Consider the following 19,920-nt stretch of genomic DNA (forward strand, 5'->3'; position numbering starts at 1 on the left):
CTTTGCTTTTTTTTTTTTGCACACAAAAAAAATATCCAAAACGCAAACCTAAACGCGCACGATTGTGATTTATATCCACAGTTTCCTCGAGTGCGAATGCGAATTCATTAAAATATTTGTAATTAAATACGTGCAGCGTTCCAGTGGTGGTCGCAATCCGGGTGGAAGGATGTAGGGAGGAGGAGGAGGAGGGCGTGGCCGTGTTAATGCTGCGCCTCATCCCCCCGTGCGTGGGCGGGACTTTAGTGCGCAAATTTCTGCACCAAACTGGGAATTGAACGATCCGAGGAAGAAGGCTGTGCGGGGTTTTTTCCCCCCATTTCCTGTGTTCAGTTAGTTGGTGCATGCCATCACATCCCAGGTCCATAAACCAAAACACAGACCCCCCCCCCCCCCCCCCCCCCTACAATCTTGATTCCTACACTTTTCCCAAATGTACCGGTGCTTCCAAATGAAGTGTAACATGAGGTGTTATGAGAATGAGGTCATGCTGCTTGTGGTTTCTGTTGTGGGGTGAAAAAAAGATGCAAAACCAAAACTGTTCAGCATTTTGATGAGCATCACTGTCTTTGTGTGAGTGTTTAGACCTTATGAGAAGGTGTAAGTGTCCCCAATGAAGTGGCTGTTGGCTGCATTCCGCTCTCCAGGAAGTCGCTAAGAAGTGTGATCCAAAAAGCCTCCTTTTGTTTTTTGTTTGTTTTTTTGTCACAGAATTGAAATTGTTCCATAATTCTCATTTGAATGCACACCGTCTCTTTGTCTCAGGCTCTTCGCTGGCATCTCTTTCCTCTCTACTTCTTCCTCGCTCAATTAAACCTGGCTGGCTTTTATAAAATTATTGGAGGCCCATCAGGATTGGGTTTGTGGTTTTTCGCTCCCTCTTTTTTTTTTTTTTAGGCTTGTAAAGGGGTGGGAGTTTGATCTCAATGTGATCAATTGGGGATGTTGCCCTCTCAATCCTATTAGCTGGTGGTCCATCTTCACTGTACCGGCTCTGCTTGACTGACTATGACATCCATCACCTTCACATAGTCACACATGGTGGAGCTTCACTCCCTTTTTAGGAATAGGTTCTTTGATAGTTCAACACCTATGAAGAGGACATGCTATATAGAGAAGAATACCAGAATATATTTGCATCATGGAATGGGATGAGAATGACAGTACAAAGCTGGAATACAATCATTTCAGTCCATCACTACTATGTTGAGTGACATGTACAATTTTTGCATTTGTAAATTTTTTAAAAACTGTTCAGAGTTTGCAGACAAAGAGTTTTTATTTCCAATCTGAGGTTTGCAAACAAAGGTGATTGCCTGGGGTGGCTAAACTATAATTACTCATATAGTCTTCATTACTGCGTATAAAACTACAGGGTGTCGGAAAAGAAATCACCCTTAACAATTGAAATGACGATGGCAGCCAGACTAAACTTTGAAGGAAGGAAATTTGTGTTAAAGCACACAAATAGCAAGGGAATTGTTTCACGATGGATGCGATTTCAGCAGAACGGACACGAGTTTGAAAACAGGCGGTGACAAAAACATATAATAATATTTTTGAATGGTATTACGTTTCAAAATTGAACAAATTATAACAACACCTAGTTTACAATTATTTAAAGTGTGAATATGTTTTTGTGACACCTTGTACATCAAAATACGTAATTTACCATCGTCATTTCAACTGAACCCCTTTATTCCCATTCAATGGACTATTCCATGTTACTTAGGGCTGTCCAATATTATTGGCCACTGATAATTATTATTATCACTCCGATATCAGGCTATATCTGCATCGGTATCTTCCTTCAATGAAAGCCAATGTGGTACAAACGTCCAAAATAGCAATTTTGATGAAATTGTAGCATAACGTAGTTAGTACTGTGCCACTCAAAATGCACTACCAACAAATAATGCAGAATAACCAACAACTGTGTGAGGTCTAAACTTATTGGACATTTACAACTACAGTACAGCAAAGCACGCTGGGAAACAGGAAGTCCAGTTGTAAAATCCACATCAGCACGGAGTGTACATATCAATATTGTCAATATTGCCACCATACTGGATGTGGCAAGGCTGCGCTGTAATGAATCAAAGTAAATGTACATAATTTCATGAAGTGAAGTGGGTATAGATGTCAATGACCTGAGTTTTACGTTTCTAGCATCACTACCTGCGACAACGTATGCTGTGACGTCACACACGCCACCTGTGTTTACATCAGAAACAACATGGATGCCGCCAGAACTGTGTTGGTTGTTGCTATTTTTGCTTGCTTGTATTTGCAAAACCAAATATTGCTTCACTTTAAAGAGCCGAGGCCTAGAAACACTTGAAGGTTGAGTTATGTTTGCGGAAGTGATGATTCTGATTGGATGGTATTGTAGGAATTACTGCCGCCTACAGGTTTGGTTGGTTTATGACTTTGGTTCCCAGTGTGGATGCATTACTTGATGTTCTTATTAATTACAGTAAAAGCGTTGAGAAGATTCACTTGTTAGGTAATAGTAATTTTGAAAGTGATTTTATGGACTTTATTGAGCGCCAAAATTACGAGAATTTCCTCATATTCACACTAGCCGGTAGAGGAGAAACAGTAAGATTTACAATTGTTTTATAGGGGGTATATAAACATAGCAACAAATTTCAAAAGAGTTGTTTTGAGGTGAGAAAAAAAGCTTTTTGTCGGTGCGGTACGAGGATGTGGAAGGCCCCAATGACTTTGGGCCCCCAAATGTCTAAATACACCCCTACATGTTAATGTCAGTTAAAGTAACAGTTGTCAAAAACTAGCCTTTTATCTTTAGCTTCACTGCTGTTATAGTTTAGTAAGACGTTATGAAAAATAAAGCACTTTTGGGTAACTGGACAATATTTTGTGTGTGTAATTGGACTAAATCCCTGAAGTGAGATTGGGTGTTTTGTAGTGTTTTTGAACTGTGTGAGAAATTTCAAGTCCATCTGATGAATGGGAGGCGGCACGGCGGACGAGTGGTTAGCGCGCAGACCTCACAGCTCGGAGACCAGGGTTCGATTCCACCCTCGGCTATCTCTGTGTGGAGTTTGCATGTTCGCCCCGTGCATGCGTGGGTTTTCTCCGGGTACTACGGTTTCCTCCCACATTCCAAAAACATGCTAGGTTAATTGGCCACTTCAAATTGTCCATAGGTATGAATGTGAGTGTGAATGGTTGTTTGTCTATATGTGCCCTGTGATTGGCTGGCGACCAGTCCAGTGTGTACCCCGCCTCTCGCCCGAAGACAGCTGGGATAGGCTCCAGCGACCCTTGTGAGGAAAAGCGGTAGAAAATGAATGAATGAATGATGAATGGGGTCAAAAACTGGGGTTGAATGATGTATATAACAGAAAAATAGTAGCATAATTAAAACAGAAGGGGTACATTTTTTGTAGAATCCTACACACAAAAAATAGTATGAGGAGGATATACAATATGTACGTATATATTCAATGTTAGAATCAAATTTTAGACATTACATGTCATTGTCTGACACATTCCTCCCGACTCCAAAGTACACGGCCAGGTCGCTCCCCCCCTAAGCGGATCATATTTGGACCAGCCGCCTCGTTCTTGCCCCAAGCTGAGACCTTGGCAGATTAGAGAGGCAAGCGTTCATGTGCAACAGCGAGGCCCACCTGTGACCTGTCAGCGGTGGGGCGGTGGGAGGTTAGAAAGGAGGCGGATGAGGGCCTTAAGTCTCAATTGGTTGCATCCTGGCAGCAGGCGAAGCTCATCTATCACTCCGGGGGGGCTCTCACACCCGCACATGAAAACATTGAGGCATCTTCACTTGGATGATGTCTTTGTATTAATGGGATTGTGCCACTGTGTGTGAGCGGTGTGCTATAAAATTGGTATTCGCCACCAGGGCTGGCTCTATAGCCAACGCCATTAAAAAGCACTCAGCTTGATTCAAAGTTATTCCATGTGTGCTGCTTGAAGGTGCGTTCATTCACTTCCTGCTGTGAATGCATCCACCCAATTTTAATTAAATCCACCATTGTCCCGTGCCGCCAAATGCGAACAAAGTCGAATTTTTATAGGTTGTGATCATCCTTGTTCTTTAAACATTGATAGTCTGACATCAGAGAATTCCTTTTGGGAGACGCAAAGAGTGCTTTGGAAGGAAAGACCATTATACTTCTCGAGTGAAAATGAGGTTGCGGAACAAAAGTGACGGCTAGCTGAATGGCTTTGCTGCTGTAAGATTCTGTTAAACGTGAGGCTGGAGGTGGATTTTTGGGCTCCATGTGGAGATTTAGGAACAGAAAAGATGTTATCTGCTGGCATGCAGTCCCTGCAGTTGAAATAAATCACTCAAAGATGGAACTTTGGACGCAAGTGCTTTCTGTACGTATCTTTGCGCCATGATGGAGTGGACTGTCTCACTCATATTTCTCTTGATAGGACGCAGATTCTGCAGCTAAACACCGTGAGTGTGTGCATGAAGTTCTCTTATTGCTTTAGTTGTGTTTCCCAGCCTCAGGAACGTCTTGTCCTGCTACTCCAACTTGGGGATCAAATGATTCCACACTGTTGCAGAGGTAAGATAAGCATCTCTGGTGATGTTATGTCCATTCCAGAAGTCTGGAGTAACGTCATGTGTGATGTCTGCCCCATTCAAGGAGTTTACCCTAGAAGGAGCTTCCTGTCTCGTTTCATTGATTTCCCATTTTGTCATGCGGCCAGATTGGCACCTGGAGGAGATTTCCCTCACATCTGATCCTCCATTTTGGGCCTCCTTTCCCTCCATTCCTTCTCCGAATGAAGAAATCATTCTTGTTTGTTTTTTTAATTAGGATTCTTGGATGGATTCTTTATCAATGGCCAACACAGATGTGTATGTTAACTAATATTGTAAGTAAAAATGGAAGTCTTTTATTTCTTATTTCAGCCTTTAGTTCTCCACAGTGCACATCAGAAAGAGAAGGTTGATGGTGCATGGTTGTAGTCTTTACTGCAGATGTTGCCCTTCCACCACCTGGAGGGGTTGTATGCCTTGAAAATCCTGTGGTACAGAAGGAGGAAGACAATCCACGATGACTTGACGTATATTCACCCTCAGGATTTATTCTTCTCTCAGAACAATAACAACACTCCCGGTCTCATAAGATGACTACACCAACAGTTGGCCATTTGTTTCCAGCATTATTGGTTAAACAAACATTTGAACAGCTAAACATTTGTGATGTTAAGACATTGTCTTTACATGTCAAGCTAGTGACAATTTCAACAGCCAATGTATACATTTCACATATCTTTAGTACAATACTATCAGTAACACATTTCACATATTGCAGTTAGCCTGCTTAATGCTATTCACCATACATTAAGGACTGTTAGCATTAGCCGTTAGCCATTTCACATGTGCTCAAATGCTCTACAAAACATTTATAACAAACCACTTTGCAGTCAGCTGTTTACTTTAGCAACTTTCTACACTCTTTACAGTCGTTTGCATAAATTATTTCTACTTTATACTAACCTGTGGTACAGAATGAGGAAGACAATCCACGATGGCTTGACGTATATTCACCCTCAGGATTTATTCTTCCTCTGTCGTTTTGTCACCTACTCTACCATCGCTGCTAGCACCCCCTAGTGGACCTTGCGGTATTACACCCAAACGCTAACAATGGAGATTTGGTTATTTTAGACACAAACATATAAAAAATAGTAGGGTGTCTTTTTTCTCTTTTAAACTGAATTTTATATGTATGACATGAACTATTACTACTCTTACATGCGTTAACCATATTTATACATTTTAAACTGTTATTTTAAAGCCATGTTACCTCATCTTTTATGTACCTTACAAAGATACCTTGCAAAGAGGAAGAGGCCGGAAAGCAGCAACATTTAGCTGAAGTGGCCTCATAAAAGGTTAAATGTGGCAACATCTCTGTGGGAAACCGAGCTCAATATCTCCAGTCTTGTAGCGCTGTCGTTTGCTGTCATGAAGCCACACTCTTCCCCCGGCTGGCCACTAAAGTCATTATCCCAATTGTTCCACGCTCCTCGATGACGGCCGTGGCACACTGTTGTGACCTAAATCCGACAGATGCTAAATAAAAATAGCTCAAAAAGCGTCCAGCTCAGCTCTGCATCAGCTACGGTATATAAACCCAGTGACATCACAGCACATTCAGGTAACCTATCCTGTCAGTAGACTACGGCTGTGTATTCAAACCGAATACACATCAATGCTATCTACGCTGTAGACTTACTGTAAGAGGGCATGGATTTAACTGTACGGTTCTGTTCCAAATAGATTACTGCCATTGCACAGTTATCAGAGATGACGATCACCATATCTTCTCCCCGTGCATGCGTCGGTTGTCTTCGGGTACTCCGGTTTCCTCCCACATTCCAAAAACATGCTAGGTTAATTGGCGACTCCAAATTGTCCATAGGTATGAATGTGAGTGTGAATGGTTGTTTGTCTATATGTGGCCTGTGATTGGCTGGCGACCAGTCCAGGGTGTACCCCGCCTCACGCCCGAAGACAGCTGGAATAGGCTCCAGCACCCCCGCGACCCTTGTGAGGAAAAGCGGTATAAAATGAATGAATGAATATTCCAAATGCTCAAATCTATTTAGCTAAGTGCGCTAACTGGAAGGCCATCATTGGAGAAGAAAAATTCATTGTGTACACAATGTAACTAATAATAATTTGGATTGCATGCCAAAGTGGGATCTTATCGAGTCAATTAAAAACATCAGTAGGTTGCCTACAGCCACATCAATGTCTCTTGCCATGGTGCTGATTATAGAGATCCCGATGGTTATGTGCTTTGTAGGGACAAAAATAGTATATTTTTTGCCTAAAAGACGAAACCAGATGTCTAGTGGGATACTTTTCAACCATCCAGTGAAAAAATCACCGTTGTCTTGTTGCAAATGTGACTAATTTGTGTGAAGTCACAGATATTGCACACATGTTGCGTTAAAATACACATCCTTCACATGCCGTCTCCGAAAAAAGCCACAATTGGCAACACTCTCCCGTCATAACGTTTCATTTGTGTTCGGCGGCGCATCATCAGAGCGGCGAGACGTAAAGTGTGAATCACATCCAATGGTGTGCCTTTTCCATGTCGCAGTCATACACACCTCAGTAGTCGCAACATGCTCCCCCTGCGGGATTAGAAGTGGCGGCAGATAGAAAGAAAGACTGATAAAAGGGATGACAGCAGATAAGAGGGGTGGGACGGAGATGCATCTTGTGCGTTGGGGTAAAGGTGAAAGTCAGGGAATAAATAAATCTGATGATGTAATGTTATCAAGGGCCAAGAGGGCAAGCTTATGAAGGAGGTGCAGCTATAAATAGATGAAGGACAAGGCTTTGTATGTGACGGGTTAAGAGGGTCGCTAATGATGGGCTGGACATGTGCGTACGTTACATCTACATGATGCGGTGGAATGAGAAAACGTTCGGGCATCCACATATAAATATCACTAATTGAGCTCCAATATCTTCATGCACATAAAAAAAGTAGGATAAAGAGGGTCAGGATTAACTTGGTAGGCGACAAATGCTGCTACATGAACCTCTTTCAGATCAGAGTGAGACTGAAATAAAATATTTCCTGGTTGATGATTGACAGGATGCAAAACTATTCAACATGTAGTTGACATATTCATGTTTTCCTGCAGCTTCTGGTATTTGTTTTATGCGAGTTCCCTCTTCCACTCCCTTATTATGAAGCAGGATTTATTTTTATCCTGGATGAGTTTGAGGATTAAATTAGTACTGTGAAGCGGGATAAGTTGCCACAGTAACTTGCACAATGGGGGTTTGGAATACAAGATAAGAGCCGCAGCCCACAAACTAAACACTGACTAAAAGATGTCATCGTTCACTGACAACAAAAGCGCCGATTCGGCACACAGATCGTAAGAGTAATTCAGGTTTTAAATGCAAGGATTTTGCAAGGTTGGGCTGCAAAATCTGTTTTTTTCTCCATAATTTTGAAAAGAAAAGTTCTAGATTGTCATTGAAGGGAATATGTTGTAGCTTCTTGGGTCGTATGAGCCATGCCCATATAAGGACATCCGCTCCTCTGTGACATCACAAAGGGTGCAGTTTTACCACGCCTTTTGAAGCAGAGCGGTTTGAAACCAGGTAATGTTTGGCATTGTTAAGCCTGAAAACAAAGTACGGGTCTCTGGATTGATGCACGCAAAAGGGGGTGTTCAAGTTTGACACTGAAAGTCGGATGGACTTGAAATTTCTCACACAGCAATACTGAAAAAACACCTATTGTTAGGCAAATAATTGGCCATAAGTCTTTGATAATCTTTTTAATCTATTCTAAACTACGAGTATGTAAAAACCCATCAGAAACTACTGTACTGGATCAGGTCTACCTATTAAAAGTATTTCTGGTGTAGCTCGGAACTAGGAATCCTAGCTTTACTCTGTCCTGACCCTACTTCACCTCTCAGATTCTGCACTGGTATCTCACCTTCACTTTCACGTTCGCGCAAACACATTAATTTGTGCTCCTGAGAATAGCGTGTTACACGTGTCTAGTATGTACACCGACACGGAGAAGCTGTTGCATGCTTGTCACTTAAGGCCGCCGTGACAGCCGCATGTAGACACGTTGCTAATGGGCTAAAAAGCAACGTCTGTACATCGTTTTGTCTCCCGTAGGGCTTTCTCTGGACCGTCACATGAAAAGATTTTGCCTGTCAGTGCAGCACTGAGGTTTTCTTCAATTCCCTGATGTCATTTGTCAGAAGGCTGCAGCAGCTTCTAACATAGATTAGTGAGCATGCACACATTCTCAGCCTGTTGCACAAATTCAATTAAATGACGTGATTTTTTAAAAAAAGTATGAGAATTTGTTCAAAACTCTTTCTCTGCATGTGTTTCTTTGTGCATCACTTCTTTTTTTTGGATGTGATTAGCACGCCTCAGACCAACGTCGCTAACCTTAGGCCTTGAAGGTGCATTAATCAACAGGCAGATCTTCTTGGACATTAGAATGAATGGCCCCCTGCAGCCTGTTGGTCTTTCATTCAGCGAGTCCTTAAAAGACTCAGACGGAGCCTCCCAGGAAAGGTCGGAAAGGTCAAGGCAAGGTGTGTTCTTTCTACATGCCGGCAGGGGGCAACGCCAAAAATCCAACTTGTTTGGATTTTGAAAGCTTAGTAAATACAGTAGAACCTTTTTAATGGCATTAATTAAAGGTCTGACTAACATTTTTTTCCCATTATAACCAATGTAAATCAAATTAATACATTCCGGAAAGTAAAAAATGTTAACACAAAACCACATTATTATTGTTTTACATGCAACAAACAATTCAAACAACACACAAACTGCATATAAATGATGAATGAAAGGGATAAATGAACATTTAAGGTTACTTTTACCTTCATTGATGTGACTGTTCCCAAAGATATGATGTGGAAGCAAGACACCTTTCCTGTTTTGGGTGAGTTATATCTTGAATTCAATAGTGTTTCTCACCTCAGGAACACAAAATGGAGCCAGTATGTTAAGTGCAAGCATTTGGATGAAATAGAAGGTGAGAATCACTAATTCAAGAAATAACTCATGACAGAACAGGAAGATGGTATCTGTGTGGTGTCTCGCTCCCACATCGTGTCTTTGAGAACAGTCATTGTTCATTTATCCCTTTCATTCCTCATGTATATGCATTTAGGATTGTTTTCATTCATTTTCTACCGCTTTTACTCACAAGGGTCGCGGGGGATGCTGGAGCCTATCCCAGCTGTCTTGGGGCGAGGGGCGGGGTACACCCTGGACTGGTCGCCAGCCAATCACAGGGCACATATAGACAAACAACCATTCACACTCACATTCATACCTATGGACAATTTGGAGTGGCCAATTAACCTAGCATGTTTTTGGAATGTGGGAGGAAACCGGAGTACCCGGAGAAAACCCACGCATGCACAGGGAGAACATGCAAACTCCACACAGAGATGGCCGAGGGTGGAATTGAACCCTCTTAGCTGTGAGGTCTGCGCGCTAACCACTCGACCGCCGTGCCGCCCTAGGATTGTTTTATGCATTCTAAAACTACAATCGCTGATGACATCATAGACGGGCAACTAAGCTGACTCACGGTTTTGGTTGCCATTTTGTTCGTAAGCGATGGGTTCACTGTCATATACACTCACCATTTTACATACGTATGCATTTTAAATTTACAACTCTGCACTTGCCCAACTGAATAAATACTAGTGGGCAGTGCTCCAAGCTTTATTTAAAAGGTGTGTAGCAAAACATTATTTTTTTAAAGCTCAGGGTGGATCATTGGCGGTATCATGTCCATGAGGAGGTTTTTCCTCCACAGAACTTCTAAAGCGAGCACTTTAGTGCTTTTTCCTCTGAAAAGTGGAGCAATCAAATGAAGGAGATGATAGATTTTTCTCACATTTGGTCCTCAAAAACAGACTCCAGGGACACATTAAAACCATTAAAATGTCACTTGTGACATAAAAATAGTTTCATCATAAAGCATTAACAGAATACTATTATGACTAGCGTATGTGTTGGTAATGATGTGGTTTTGTCACAAAAGCTCCTTCTTTATCCACTTCTTATTTCTCATCCATGTCCTTCCCAGCTTTCCTTTTCTCTATTTATTCCTGTCACAATAGTGCAATGGCTCTTGCATTCCTTTATAGCTGTCTCTCTGCAACCCCGCACCTACCTCCCACCCCCCACGCCTGTCTTCCACCTTATGCTTTCCTATTTCCTGCTCTGCTGCTCTGTATTCCCCTCGCCTCTGAACTCAATGTGTGTCTCCTCTCTCTTTCTCGCGGAGACTCTGGGATGCTTTTCCTCTTTTGAAGGGCCATCGGGATTCGTCTGCTCTGCCGATGCTTGACAGCTTGACACTCACGGATGCTGGAACTCGCCGCACTCACCCACTCAGGCATTTGTCAGCTTCCTCTGCCTTCTTTGTTTGGCCCCTTACGCTTTCTGTCCATGACGCACAGTCACACCAAAAGTGTGAAGAGTTCCCTCCCATAGTACTAAATGCCTTAGGTCACATCCAACCATCTTAAGCCATTTTAGGGGAGTTCATTCATTGCATATGTTCAATAATGGTGTACTCACACCAGACCAATCATTCATTCATTCATTTTCTACCGCTTTTCCTCACGAGGGTCGCGGGGAGTGCTGGAGCCTATCCCAGCTGTCTTCGGGCGAGAGGCGGGGTACACCCTGGACTGGTCGCCAGCCAATCACAGGGCACATATAGACAAACAACCATTCACACTCACATTCATACCTATGGACAATTTGGAGTCGCCAATTAACCTAGCATGTTTTTGGAATGTGGGAGGAAACCGGAGTACTCGGAGAAAACCCACGCATGCACGGGGAGAACATGCAAACTCCACACAGAGATGACCGAGGGTGGAATTGAACCCTGGTCTCCTAGCTGTGAGGTCTGCGCACTAACCACTTGACCGCCATGCCTCCACACCAGGCCAATCAACCGCAATTGGACCGACGTCACACCTAACGTCCGGTAAGCTTGGCTGGTGTGAGTGCAATGGATCCGCAGTCAAGCGTGGTACACTTGCCCCATTTCCCTTTTGGCACGTTGGGAAGGGGTGGGCCAGGACGCGGCACGACTGCGTGCTCACGCAGATGGCACATCGCCAACAAATTTATTACTGCCTCAAGACAAGACAAAAAGTGATTGTTTCTAGAATTGCTACACGAGAAGGTTTTTAGTTTGATAAATTACTCTTACAATTTTAGACTCAGTCTTCTGTCAAAGGGGATCCCGCTGTATGTTGGATGAATTGCACACAAGACCAAATTATTTTCATTGGACAGCCATTGTGCTAAATTGGTTTTAGAACCTGCTTGCATTTATCTTATCTACCGACAACTGTATGTCATTAGGCATAAGCATATGTAGTATTTGTGTACTTGGACATGGAAAAGTGGAAAATGGAAACAAAGTGAGAAGAAAGAATCCTGGGGATTGGTGGTGAAGGCCTGTATGGCTGGCTTGGGATCGTTCCAGCGGGCAGGTCGGTTCCGTGTTGGGTACTGTGGATGACTTATCATGCAGAAATATCTGCACGATCATGATTAGAAATGAAAGTACTGTCTCTTTACCACTGACAACACTGCTGGATTCTAGAAAGATCTCATTCATGTAGATTATTGTATTCTCAGGTTTCGTCTCACAGTTCATGTTCGACGACCAGGTGGCACATACAGCAGTCAGACTAGGCAGCTCGAGATTGAGAACTTGGTGCAAGGCCCAGTGTATTGACAGGAATGGTTTCACTCTTTTGTGGTGTCAAATGACAGTCGTTACATACTGTGGATTTTTTTTTTCAAGTGAAAAAAAATCAACAACGAGGTGCCACAAGGGTCTATCCCTGGACCCTTTTACCCTGTATATCAACAATATAATGTGTTCCAACAAATATTTTAATTAAAGATGCTCCGATCGATCAGCCACAGAACAAAAAACGTGATGTGCATATACCGATAAATGCCTTTCAAAACTGATCATAAAAAATGATCAGCTGTTGCTCGTACTATTGTAACCTGCAACTGCAGAGAACCTTGTGTGCGGTGTAATGTCCCCCTCCACTTTTTTTGACATCGGTAAATGATGGAAATGATGATGAGTGAAAAATACAAAAATATCCCCAGAAAACACACACAGTTTCCGTCCTAGAACTTTAGGTTGTAGAATGTATAAAAAAAAGTTTATGGCCTGTAGTAACTACAGCAAACTTCGAGCAGCCTCAGGTGATTAGCAGCAGCCTTGGGCGGTTTGCTACAATCGATTGGCATTAGGGACTTTACAATAAAGATTTATTGATGTAAAAAGACACATACACACACACACAAGACTCTTCCTCCGCTGCATCTCTCTCTGGGATTGGCTATTCTTCTCTGCTTGCCTGCTTAAAACAGCATCTCAGGTGGAGAAACAAATAAGAAGTGGTTGCACTTGTTCTCACTTGCTTTTCTATTCATTCCCCCCCCTGTACACAACTATCTGTCTGGTGCAATCACAGTGGCCCGTTGTGTCGCCGAGGCTCACAGCGGATTCCAATGCCAATTAAAAGTTCATTCTAAGGGAACCCCCGCTCCCCTTTAATTAGCACCCTTAGGTCTCTTTTGTGTGCTGCCGTTTTGTTTGAAGGATGTAGCAATATTGCTGTGTTTACAATCTGCAGTGGCGTAGAAGTGTATATAAAGTTTAGGTTAAAGGTCCCTTATTATGCAAAAATTCCCTTTTAATTATTTTTTTTGAGTAATGTGTGTGTATATGTGTGTTAATGATAAAATAAGTAAAAAACTCAGTTGATTGATCAACTTTTGAGGGAAGAGGCGTTCAAATACTTCTTTTGAAGTTGTAGCAAGAAGTAAAAACCTCCTTCCTCGAGTCTGACAGTCTCGAGTCAGACAATTTTGTCTATAGTTAACTCATAATTAATCGCAGATAGAAATACATTTTCAACTATAATAAGTAGGCATGTGAATTTCTTTGTGGCAAACCATTTGATGCACAACTCTACTTCATAACTACATACAATTTTATGTAAAAGGACATCAATTTTAGAAATATGAAAAAAATATATTAAATAAAAATATTGAAAAATAATAAATTACTGAAAAAAATATACATATATATACATAAAAATATACATTTAGAAATCCCCCAGGTTTTGCATGTTTAATGCAAGCGCCGCTTTGTCCCACTTTGTTTGCTGATCATTGAACTCACCATGTAACTTTGTCCAATGCTGTACAGATAGGCCACTATACCCTTTTTTCCCTCCTTTTCTTTGACCTCATATTTGGTCCCAAATGCTGACATTATGTGAAAATGCATAAAGATAAGAGTAGTAATGTATTTGTTTGGCACACAACTTTTCAGAGAGGTTGTTAATAAAGTTGATAAATAAATTACATCGCTATAATGTACGTATGTTGTACTGTTCATCTTTCCCATAATGCGCTGCTAATGCTAGCACTGTGAGCTCCACGGCCGTTAAGCCTTTAACCAACAGCTCTTACCCAAATTTTAGCTCACATTTCAAAGCAAAAAAAAAAAAACAGTCAAGAAACAGCTTGCATCTTAAAAACAATAAATAAAGACTTTTCAGTCAGGACACTCGTATGCCAAGATGCTGCTAAAATGTGACTGGAATGTTAGCACTGCAGCTCACATAGCCATGCTAGCGTTACTAATGTTTGTATTTTTTGGACAATACACTATTGTGAGACCTACTCAAGAGTATTCTTTAAAATTGGTGAAAAATCCCATAATATGAAACCTTGAAAGAACCTGTTGACATTTCACCCTTAAATTTGATGTGAAACGTAGTAAGGCAGGAACGACAACATTAGAGCACAGTTTGTGATGAAATGGAATGTTGCTAATATTTTACACGCGTGTATTTGTCTGAATGAGGAGGTCATCTCCTCCTCGCCTGCATGGCAACCTTCACGCGTCCTCTGACTGATTTGTTGATTCTCAGCCTCCTCCAATGCACTCCGACACGCTCGGTTACAAATAGAGAGCAGCATTTAATCAACGGCGGTGCGTCTGTGCCGAGAGATGCAATCCACTAAAGCCAAACTCATCAATCTGTCATGACAATTAATAAACATCGGCCGTGAATGAAGAAGTCCGCCGGCTGATCGCGATGGGGAGGATAGGAGATATGGAAGTCCTCACCTTGGGAGGAGCGTCGGGAAAGAGAAGGCTGCTTTGATGTATTTAAAGCTATCCACATACGAGATAACGAGCGGGAATAATTAGGTAGAGGGAGGGGGTCGTCCATCAACCGGCTGGTTTGCATTTAATATGTCACATGCTTCAATATATACATATGTCGTGCTACTGCCTGCTTATTGTAAATAATAGCATGAGAGTGAGGAATGATGGCGGTCGACGCGGACGCACTGTAGCAGCTTGCCGTACTGTAGTTGATTGGGAAAAAGTTTTCATCACATCTAATCGATTTTGTGCATTTCAGTGTAACATGGAAAGTCCCACTTGTCAAATATTGTCGATGCGCTCATAAGTTGTTGTGCTTATTTAGGATCTTATAAGCTTACCGGTTTAGCCTTTTTGGCTCATCTAAGGCAATAAAATCACTGAAGCTTCTCGCTCATCGATTTCACACGTGCCTTAGCAGAGGTCTTAGAACATTCCTCATTTAATAATAACCCTGCATGACAGGCTGTATCCAACATGTTCTTTTATTATTGTTTACTGCTTAGGAACGTGGCAGATTATTCTTTACCAATCTAAGATAAATGTAGCGCCGTTGTTTTGTTGTCTATCATGTAATGTCTCAACAAAGCCCTTACAAGATTACTTTTGTCAAGTGGGTAGCAAAATAATAGTGTCATACCTGCAGTCAAATATGGTGGTGGTAGTGTCATGGTCTGTGGCTGCATGAATGTATAAAATGGTTTTTCATATTCAGGTTGAATTAACAATGAATGAACTGACAGGGGCGGCACGGTGGTCTAGTGGTTAGCGCCCAGACCTCACAGCTAGGAGGATCAGGGTTCGATTCCACCCTCGGCCATCTCTGTGTGGAGTTTGTATGTTCTCCCCGTGCATGCATGGGTTTTCTCCGGGTACTCCGGTTTCCTCCCACATTCCAAAAACATGCTAGGTTAATTGGCGACTCCAAATTGTCCATAGGTATGAATGTGAGTGTGAATGGTTGTTTGTCTATATGTGCCCTGTGATTGGCTGGCGACCAGTCCAGGGTCTCTCTCTCTCGCCCGAAGACAGCTGGGATAGGCTCCAGCACCCCCGCGACCCTCGTGAGGAAAAAGCGGGGAAAAATGAATGAATGAACTGACAGGTTGAATTGAATACAGTTCTAGATGATGAAACATGACTTCAACTTTAATTTGATACCTCAGTCACTTCTCTAAAAGACGTTAGAGCAATTAATATCGTGAAATAGTGCCTTTGGTTCCTAGCGTTTTAACATTGAGTCAATACAAAAACTGTGATCGACCCACGGACCTTGACAAGTACAACTGTACTACGAAATATATCCTAACTTAAGCTGCGATATTTGTTTTAAAAGTCAACAGAGTAGCCATTTCCTTTTTTTTTTGATAATCCAAAAGAAAATCAAGTATCATAATTCATATTCACAAAAACTCACCAACTCTGCTCTGTTTATTCAACAGTCACCCCACTCAACAGGCATGACTAATCAACTTATGCCCAATCAATCTGTTTCATTAGTAACGTTTAAAGTCTTGATTATTGAAAGTTCAACAAATAAAAAATAAAGCCTGCCATGCTTAAATCAAATGCTTTACTTCCTAGTATCGATGCAATCGATTGATTATCCGTTTAAACGATGTTAGAGCTATATACGTATGTCGTCCGGAATGGCAACTTGCTGAACACAGATCGATGTACGTTGTTGGATCATAGGAATATAAATCGATACATCAATGTAGTGGATGAATCATTCCACCTCAAGTGGGAAGGGGAAGTGCTGTGACGCACCGGAATAAAGACTTCTCTTTTCTATTTGATTTTTTTTTTTGGTTATTTTTCCAAATAACGTCCATTTTCTCTTTTTCTATTTGTTTAACCATTACTTCCATTTAACAATCTCAACTCAGAATGAAACAAAATCCTATCTTTTTATATGCAAACAAGAACATTGTGGTTATGTTGTGGTGAATTATGGGCTTGGTTGGGAAGCTTGTTCATGTGCGCACAATTTCAGGATGATTGATGTAAGCACGAAAAAAATATATGTATGTAATGTATATGGTGTTTTATGCATCTGACAAATACTGCGTGTGCATGTTTCCTGTTTTGTGAGTAATAACAGATTCAATTTTGTATAGCACTTTTTCAAGGTACTTCCAGTGAAATGAAACCATTTTGGTAATCTACATTTGTAGCTACACCAGTCCTGGGGTAGACTGATGGAAAACATGGCTGCCATTTCAAACCTACGGGCTCTTTGAGCACCATCAAAACATTCATTCCCGTTCACACACCACTGCCAGGGAAGGTGGGAAGAGCGAGGACCATGGAGGAGTGGAAAAGGATCCCTGTAGCAATCTTTGCAATTCCATGCATTAAGAGCATTAAGGCAACACTTGACTTGGAAGAAGGTGCTCACACTAAATATTGATACCTTCAACACACAATTTGACCGTGTTCACTGTGAGGTGTACTCATATGTCGGACGGCAGCACTCGTGTAGCCCCAGACTATGATGCTACCCCCACCATGCTTGACATAATTATCTTTCATTAGACAATAATGGCTGTGTTCGCTCATCAATAAACTACTATTTAAACTGCACTGACAACTATGATGTATATCCAGGTTTCAATTCTATTGTGGTTTCCTCTTTGCTAGGATACAATGAAATGCCTGCTGTTTTTGTGAGATAATGTATAGTGGCTTCTTTTCATGCTCTAATTAGATGACTTAAACGATGCATTAATCTCTAATTTAAAACAAGAGAGTGAGGCATGACCATGAACTTTTTAGAGCGCTGATGCATTGATTTATTACATGGTATTAGTAACACAAGCACGGATGATAAATAAAGAGTCACCTTATCAGATTGATAAAGGACATGAGCTTCAATATGTTTGACCTTTTCCCATCATGCGTCACCATGGCGGTGCCATAATCCTCCGGGGCCGGGACTATCGGAGTGTAAAGTCACCATTCAGCCACCTTCTCTGTGAACATATGGAGGCGCTCCACAGTGTTCACTTAACACCACTCCTCGTCTGCGGTCCTCCACAATGGAGAGAGAGTTCCTACTTTGGGCTTAAAGCAAGGAATCTATATTTGTTTTCTATGAAGAGTGAGACAGTTATGATGCTTGTGGCTTCACTTTGACCGTCTTTCAGACCTGCACGCATGCATGGCTGCACACACGCATACAGTACACACATAATAACAGCAGGTCTCCCTGAGGTTTATTTACTCATGCTAATCTTGTGCACGCACACAATAGTGTTTATGTGTGGAGACGTTTGCCTTAGAGTACATTTTTCCAATCCTGACTTTCCTCTGAGTGTGTTTCTGTGTGTGATGCAGCAGTGCATAGTTGTCATCTACGGCCAGTGAAATAGCGTCTTCATTTCCTCGAAATAAGTCGCCGAGCTTGTATGAGACGCTGCTTCACTGTAGGGTGCCGTCTCTTAAAAGTGTCCAAGGCGTAATTGAGTTTTTGTGCAAAATAAGCTGGCGAGTCATATGTCTGTGTGTGTGTGTTTGTGTGTGTGTGTGTGTTAACTTGTGGTGACTTGAGAGCAACTTGAGGGTCTAATTGGATGCATGATAATTCAGCACTGCAGGACTCGCATTGACGTACCAAGCAGGTGAAAGAGTCCTTATTGATTTGGAAATGGTGTCGCCACGCAGACCGATCGCTAATTATGATGATTGGCGCAGGCGAGGTTGGAGCTGTTAGTTGTAATTGTGGTGCATTCGGAGGCCTGTGTGTTACTTAAACATGCACATTCAATAGCGAGGAATGATTGACGTGCAATTTTCACTTTGTGTTATGTCGTGTAACAAATTATTCAAAGTGTAAAAGTGACTTTTAAAAATGATATTCTGTAAATATGTGTCCCTCGAGTCGATTATCCATGAGTGGAATCGGTCGATACCGATACCAAGACCGATTACATGGGTGTTACAAGTGTTAATGTTTAAATGTACTACACACCTGCACACAACAAAGTTCCTCCTGCACTAAAAGTGCTACATAGTATCTGCATGCTCCCAAATCCTGAGGAGGTCCCCACATTTTGCCCACACTTGGAAGTACAGTGGGTAGGGACTGGGGTTTTAACTGCTGCCTAACGGATGCGAAATCCACAAAAAACACTGCCGAACAAAGAACATCAAGGCTGTAGAAAGTCATGGTGTATATGATGTATGGTGTATATGGTGTATAAGTATGTGTAGTAAGTGATGCTCATGGCAGCTTCACCTCTACAATTATGGTACAGTTCAACACAGTTTATATTTATTTTATGTTGTTATTGTTTTTTGTTTATTTTGCATTATGACCCCTTTCCTGACTGCATGTCACTGATAGCTTCGTATATCATCCTTATTATAGTCATCAACCTATTGTTTTTCTCGAAATGCGGTATTGTCCAAAGTTAGCTTAGCTTTTCAACATGCTAATCATCGTAGCATGCTAGCGTGTCACCAACCCTGTGCCGGTGGAGTGTAAGAGCAACTATTGAAAATTTGTCTCTAATAAGGCTGGCCCGTCCTTGACTGTGATGACGCTCCACTTCTCTTCCCTCCAATTAGTCTGAGAGTGTCGCTCAGCGTGGGACATTCTGAGAGAATTTATCTCTCCACCTGTCACGGCGCAATGGGTGTTATTGAGGAAGTGCGGTGAGGAAGGCTTAAGTGTTCATTTAGTTTTTTTTTTTTTATTTTAATTTATTGCTGCTTGGCTGTTAAGTATGAGCAGTGTGTCGCGTAGATATTTCCCATATGCTCTATTTATATCTTTAAAGAGTAGCTCACTGACTTTATACACTGACTGGACTTTCCTGGAGAATGGAGCAAGGCATTAGTTGCCAATGAAACAGTGTGTTGCGGCCTCCTCATTGTGCATGCTGTGTGTATACATGTGTACGCCACACAGCGCCTGCAATGTGGAGGCTGGGACACACACACACACACACACGCACACACGCACACACCTGGCCATCAAGGACCAGCCTATCAAGTGAACAAAGGCAAGTATAAGTGTTGAATGAACATGCCGTCCCTGAACGTCACGGTGCATTTTGAATAGAGATGTTATTGTATCGCACGGCGGTCGAGTGGTTAGCTCGCAGACCTCAACAGCTAGGAGACCAGGGTTCAA

At 41.9% G+C, this 19,920-nt stretch overlaps 1 protein-coding gene across 2 annotated transcripts in view; it reads left to right on the forward strand.

Moving 5' to 3' along the window:
* Nucleotides 1–19,920, forward strand: part of htr2cl1 (5-hydroxytryptamine (serotonin) receptor 2C, G protein-coupled-like 1) — a 138,946-nt gene that overhangs the window by 71,722 nt on the left and 47,304 nt on the right. The gene's annotated exons all lie outside the window — the stretch shown is intronic.

Source organism: Doryrhamphus excisus, chromosome 3, assembly GCF_030265055.1.
Source record: "Doryrhamphus excisus isolate RoL2022-K1 chromosome 3, RoL_Dexc_1.0, whole genome shotgun sequence".
NCBI classification, from domain to species: Eukaryota; Metazoa; Chordata; class Actinopteri; order Syngnathiformes; family Syngnathidae; genus Doryrhamphus; species Doryrhamphus excisus.